Source organism: Cuculus canorus, chromosome 17 (assembly GCF_017976375.1).
Source record: "Cuculus canorus isolate bCucCan1 chromosome 17, bCucCan1.pri, whole genome shotgun sequence".
In the NCBI taxonomy this organism is placed as follows: domain Eukaryota; kingdom Metazoa; phylum Chordata; class Aves; order Cuculiformes; family Cuculidae; genus Cuculus; species Cuculus canorus.
The window spans coordinates 4,726,041-4,732,789 of record NC_071417.1 but is presented as its reverse complement, the minus strand read 5'-3'; the positions used below and the strand labels follow the sequence as shown (position 1 = coordinate 4,732,789).

Genomic DNA, 6,749 nt, shown 5'->3' with positions numbered 1-6,749 from the left:
GATGGGATCAGAAAAGAATCTTCAGGCAGAACATCTGTAATGTGGGCAGGCAGATGTCTGCAGTTGCAGCTCTTTGCTTTATCTTTTTCAGAAATTAACATATATTCATGGAAATTCTTCCCCTCTTATGACAAAAAAAAAAATAAATAAAAAGGCAATCCTCCCTTAAAGCAGTTCAATCTTCTGCTTTACTGGAAATGGGGCGGTGGGTGAGATTTATTTGTTAAACATTGCCATAAATATTTAGCGGAGCAGGGCTCGATTGAGAAGAGGACATCTAAACAGATTGCTCGTGAGCTAACCCTTGGAGATTTTCCAGATTTCTCTCTTTCTCTCAATTTTTTTTTTCCTTTACAGAGAAACTAAATAAACATTTGAAAAGAAATGTGCATGACTGGAAAAAAAAATGCATAAATATTTCAAAAGAAAATTAATAAGATTCAAGATACCACTTTCTGATTATCAGTGCGGCTGCTACTTTTTATTTTATTTTTTTTTTACAGTCGCAGCCAGCTGGTACAGTGCATAATGCTAATCAGTTAGTGTCTTTCACATTTTTGAAACTCCTTGGAAACACATCCCCATCAAACTGCTTTGAAGTTCAATTTTAATTTAGATGCAAACTATCCCAAAAGTACTGATAGTCTAAAAAACGCCTCTGGCAGTCCATAATTATAATGCAATAGAGCTGTCAGATTTGATTAGAATGTTGTTTCAGTCACTCAGTCCATGCAATACCACTTAGCCTCACATGATCATTTAAACACTCCTTCCCAATGCTGAATACTTCCCCGGCACTTGGGTATGTAATAGATACGGCTTTATTTACTTGTTGGTTTTCAATCATCCGGAGCCTCCAGACCATTGGAATGATAAAGGTGTGCAGAAAAGCATCCCACAATCTCCTTATTGTACAGATATTTCTGTTGCAGCATTTCATCTGCAAGACATTCACAACATAAGGCTTAAAACAATCTACTAGTATTATGGCTTAATAAAAGAGCAATATTTTATCACAGTGTAGGGGTTTCAAGAATATCACTATAGCTGCAAAAATCCATTCCGATTCAAATAAATAACATTTGGAGGATAAGAATAATTCTTTTGGGAAGAATTTCTGTGATTCTGAATCCATCATGGATCCACTATGCAAGTGCAGTGCATTCAGGTGTCTTTAGAGGGGCTACTCTAGGCAGGTATCTGCAGTAGGCTACTTCATTTAATTTAATTTAATTTAATTTACATTTCTTGATGCTTTCAGTAAATGCCATGAACAATGATAACAGAGGATGTGAATTCCAGAAAACACAGCCAATCCGACTTCAGATATTCAAAATAAGAGCTGAAAGAACCTTGGCCCAAAGCCCTAACCCAACAACCCTTGCACTCCATCTCTAGGAAGGGCACTGGGGAGATGCGCTGTCAAGTTTCAGAATGATATTAGGAATATATGGGTGAAAAAACCCTCCCCTAAGCAGAAAGGCAACATCAAATACAAGGGCTACTAATATCTGCCTGTCTGTGGGATTTATTCTGTGAACTTCCCTGTGCTGTTCCTCTGGTTTAGGCCCAGAGCCAGCATGCTGCCTCCACGCTCTCCCTGTGTATTCATTCTGTTCCCCTATTCTTGGAATCCTCTATCTGAAACAGACACTGCATGTAATGTCTGAAAAGAAGGAGGCTTTTAGCAGCTTGGGACATGCATTTTCTTCAGCTCCATTGTTCCAGTTATTTAAAAAGGTGAAGAGAATCTGGCAATGCTTGGGATTTGGCAATGTTGGCTAATGTCACCCTTCTTAATTCTGCCTCTCCTAGATGCTTTTCAGTAGTCAAGACAGAGAAAAATCACAGTTCTGAGGGCTCTTGCTTCAGACAGCCCAACTGCTGTGAACCCCACAGACCATCTAAGTTCTTCCTACGCAAACTTTTCCTCCTGCCCACCCATAAAATAAGATCTCATTATAGTCCAAAGCTCTTACTCCTAGCCAGATTTGAAGGTCACAGTAGCAGCCTCATTGATTCTAGTACCCAGAAAATGTTTAGCTTTCCATTCCTTTGACTGTGTACCTCAAACACACCGATAGTCTTTTCAGTCTGTTCAGGGTCATGCTGAAAATAAGCCTATTAATACAGCAAGGTTTCAAAATATTTGAAGAGCTAATTCAGCAGAGTTTATATCTCTTGTGTAGACTCCACCGAAGCCAGCATTCTTTCCTCTGCATTCAGTCACTCTGAATATGAGTTAGGACATTTTACTCAGCCATAAAAAAACCTGCAAGCAGAGATGAATCTCATCCTTTCTTCTTTTGGACAGCTAGGAAGCCACCAGCCTCCTATTTTAAACCTAACTACTGAAGACAGCTTAATGAGGCTCAGGGAAGATCACCTTGAATGTTAGCCAACAGCCCATTGTCACAATAAGAGTTTCTTATGTCAAAAACTGTATTGCCCTTGAATAAATCTCTTTGGTTCTGCTTACATTAGGCCTGTGCTCATTCTTGCTTCTTCAGCTGTCGCAGTGGGAGGTATGAATGTGTGTGGGATTCTTATGGTGAGAAAGACCAGAGTATCATATTAAAATCTTGGTTGTAATCATTAAATTGGGAAAAGCTATAGTGAATAGTGAAGAATGAAGGGTTTAGAGACAGACCCTTCCATTCATTTGTAAGTCTGTAAGAGAGACAGACAACACTGAACAAAAAGTCCTGCTTATGTACATGCACGCTCAGATCTCAGGCTGCGAAACTTTCCCATGTTTGACTGTGGGCGCTGTGTGCATGCGTAAGTATGCATCTTTTCACGGTGCCTCCAGTTTGAGAAAACCTATTAGAAGAAGAGCAAATAAAAACCACGTAAGTGCAAGAAAGTATACTTTCACACAAGCAGGAAATGTATTAACATTCCCCTTCCTACAATATAAGAATATATGGGAACCTGAATCCTTGAAAAAAATATTGCTAATGCAGACCTTAAAGTAGCCCAGAAGTATTTTCAAAGGTTTCAGTAAGATTGTTTAAATATACCTTCAGCATTTTCTGCCCGCTGTTAATCAGATATTTATTACAAATAACTTCTTATTTCTGAAACATTCACCTCTAAACCAATTATTATAATTAGACAATGGGGGTGCTTTAACCTCTGCTTCATATGTGGAGCACAGAAGTCTCATCTCCACTTTGAAGCCTCTCATCTGGTTGTTGCAGGTGCCTGACATCCTTTCACATGTGGAAGACGTTTCAGGAAGGGGAAAATCTTTCTTGTTGCATCCTTGCACAGCACCTACCACACTGGGATTCGAGTGTAACCAGAATAAACTTTCTGGTCTTGTTATATTAACTGATCTTGTTATGAAAATCATAGCATCAAAGGAACATGGTACTGAAAAGCAATCTGCATCAGAAAAGATGGGCTTTTTCTTAACAAGTCGTGCAAGTTTTGTCATTTCTCTCATGGATTAAGAATGTACTTAGTCAAGAGAAAGCATCTGTCCAAATGGGGAGGAAGGAGAGAAAGCCATATGCTTGAATGAACTGCTGCTTAGGAACAAGTAAAGAAAATCTAGAGGGTTGGCTTGAGATTTAGTTCTCTGGAGGGGAAAAACAGGGAAAAATTACCGCAATCTGTTCATGTACAAGAGAGGGACAGAGGAAAATACAGGAGGGCATAGCGATAGGAACATCTGCAGAAGTAATCCTTCTGAATAACAAGCAGCATACACTGGTTTAGGAGAAACATCTGTGCGCTATGCAATAGAAACCTCCGCAGTGGTGTAAGCAGCTCCCCTTCCCCCAGAACTGGCATAGGAAAGAGGTGGGAAGGACACATGACAGACTGAAAACAGATGAGGGATAGATAGTTCATTAAGTGGCACAACATCCATTTCCTGCTATGCACTCAGTCTAAAGGTAGTGTTAATAGAAGAAGCTTTAGGCAGGCAAATTACCTGTCAGATGCTAGAGGCTCCTAATGAAGAAAGATTCAAAAAGCATGGGGAAAATGCGGCCAATAAAACATCTCCAAATGTAAAATAAATGAGAATGCTTGGCAGAGGTGCATAGCTCTTCTTTTAGTGTGGAAACAGAAGGCTTGGAAGAGCAGATGGAATATATATACTCCTGGTTTGGTAAATACTCCCGCATAATTTAGTTACTCTGCTTCTGGAGCTACAGAATATGAGGTTCTCAGAGGAGTAGTGACTGCGATTACTTGCTATAGGTGTATGCTGGAAGGTATGGAGAACGATATGGGAATTATAGCTTTATCACTAGACCGCAGTTGTGGAGACATTGTTTTAATTGTGGAGATCACCTCGATTCCCACAGCACTCTGAAAGCTGGGTGTTTGTGTGAATTGTCTAAGCTCCCTCCACAAGATGAATGATACCTCCTAAAATAAGCAGGATAAATCATCCCCTAGAAGTCTCCTTCTCTCTGCTGAATATAGAGGGAGCCTAGCTTATTTAGACCAGAAATCTATTTTTCATATGTCTAATGTTATGTGAGATAAGCCTCACCATTTTTCAACCTCTTTTTCTGAATATCTGTCTGCAAACTGGGAATAGCATTTCCAGTCACACTGTTGCACTACGAAGACATCATCCATTACTGTTTCAGAGGCAGTCACACGCAATTATACTAACAACAGCTCTGTAAGAATATAAACAGAATAAAAAAAGGCAGAGCTTTTCTTTTATTTATCCTTTTATTTGTGGTCTAGGTTTCAACACTAGTTTTGGTTTTCCTATCTAAGAGAAATTAAAGGTCCGATGTGAACTGCAGTTCTAAAGGGAGTTCTATAGAATATCAAAGGCAATGCTACAAAGCAACTTTTTTATTTGAATGTTTTTGACAAACAAAGGGAGAGGACTTTGGTCTACGTCCTAATAGTCTCAGTTCTGTGAAGTTTGACAGGAGTGGTGCTGAAATGCTCTTATCAGTCATGGGCCGTTTCTATATTGGGCAGATGATAAAGTTTGCAGCTTCACAGGTGCTGCACATCGGAGCGGACTGCACTTCTAAATGGAAGAGTTTTATGTTCGAAAACACAGACTTGACAGAATTGAAGTGCTTCACAAACAGATAACAATCTCTTGAAAAATGTAGATAAAAATTAGCTGAATAAGGTTGAAACATTTATCCTGAATTATGAAATAAATATTTTCAGTAGCTCTGACTTTTAGATTATATAGTGAAAAATATCCGTTAAAAAGACACAATAGAAGTATGGAAGAAAGGCCAAAATTAAGTATTTCACCAAAGTTATTTATAAGAAAAGAGACTTCAAAGAAATTTTGGCATGTTTTTAAAATTTGGAACAAATAACAGCAGTAGATGATACTTCCTCAAAGAGCTCACGTCCCACTTCAGACCCAGCTCCATTCAGGGTACCAATATGACCATATATCCTGCTGTTATCTCTTAGTCATACAAGGATCATATCTTGAGGAGATATCGGACTGAAGATATTGCACATTTCAGGAGAACATTTCCTCTGTTCTTCAGCTAACGACATTCCATTGCACTGTGAGTATGAGCAAGAAACAGCACAAGAAAGCCATTTAAAGATGGTGATGATTTGGAGGCATCTAAGCTTTTGAGCTCTCGGATTTCTAGGGAATTCTTTATTTCACTACTGCAAATTATTATAGTATTACGCAAGTAATTCTTAATGCTACTTTTCCACATTAAATCCACCACTTCTCAGGAGGTCTTGGCCACCAGGTACTATTTTGATTTAAAATGTACACCTGAGAGATTGAAATGAGTAGAGTATATTATCTCTGCGTGCATTTGTCACTGGCAAAATCTATTAATTGCACATGGAAATCAATGCAAAGCAGTGTAGCTTTCACCCAAGTTACAGAATTAAATACAGGGCCTATCAAATCTCATATCCCCTTACTGAACCGAACATATTGCCACAGTCAACAAAAATAAGCAGTCTGTGAAATATATCAGAGAACAGTAAATTGGAGACGTAACTGTGTTGGTGGATGCATACATCATACACACACATTTTACAGCACTTACCATTAAATGTATCCGCAACTACCATATTGTTATAAATAAGAGCTATTTTCCATTAGAAATTGGTAATTTTGAAGAAAAAGGGGGTGCTCCTACGGATTCCAGGAATTAAAGCTCAGTTCTTGGCTTAGTCTCAGAATTTGTGCAGCTTACCTCATTTTTCTCTGTTTTGCCTCCATAATTGGAACTAACGCTGGATCAAGTTATTTACCTCCCCCGTGAAGCTGTTCCATTTGGAGAGTTCTTTGCATTGAGTCTCAGGAACTGAATGACATATGTCACCCAAAAGGGCTCTTTCAGTAATGCAACTGTCACCAGAGAATGTCAATGATTAACACTGAGTAAAGATTTTGCACATAAAACTTTGGATGGTAAGTGATTGCCCATTACAGAAAATATCAGGTTGCTCAAACTGAGCATCACTCATACATTTCAATGCCGTGTGCTGCAGTTTAGACAGGCACTGATGGACACTGATGGTGTCACGGGGCTGCTCCCTACACCAGTTTTGACTTAATATTCTCTCCTCTCTGTTGTTCTGCTATTTACAGCAATTTCATTCCTCTTCTCTTGTTTCTTCAGGTAGCTCTCACCTTCCTAACTTGAACCCACTGGCAAGACTGAAATTACACAACTACACAGATAACAGGGTGAAAAGGATATTTGCAAACATCGTATTGCACGCTCATCAGTACCTGCTGTTCCCTTTCCTCACTCTTTATT

At 39.0% G+C, this 6,749-nt stretch overlaps 1 long non-coding RNA gene across 1 annotated transcript; it reads right to left on the bottom strand.

Moving 5' to 3' along the window:
• Positions 1-519: 519 nt before the first annotated feature.
• Positions 520-6,315, bottom strand: LOC128853905 (uncharacterized). Its single transcript, XR_008452722.1, has 3 exons — positions 6,180-6,315; positions 2,480-2,823; positions 520-940 (listed from the first exon to the last, which is right to left on the bottom strand). It is a non-coding gene; the product is annotated as an uncharacterized LOC128853905 (long non-coding RNA).
• Between the last annotated feature and the right edge of the window lie 434 nt (positions 6,316-6,749).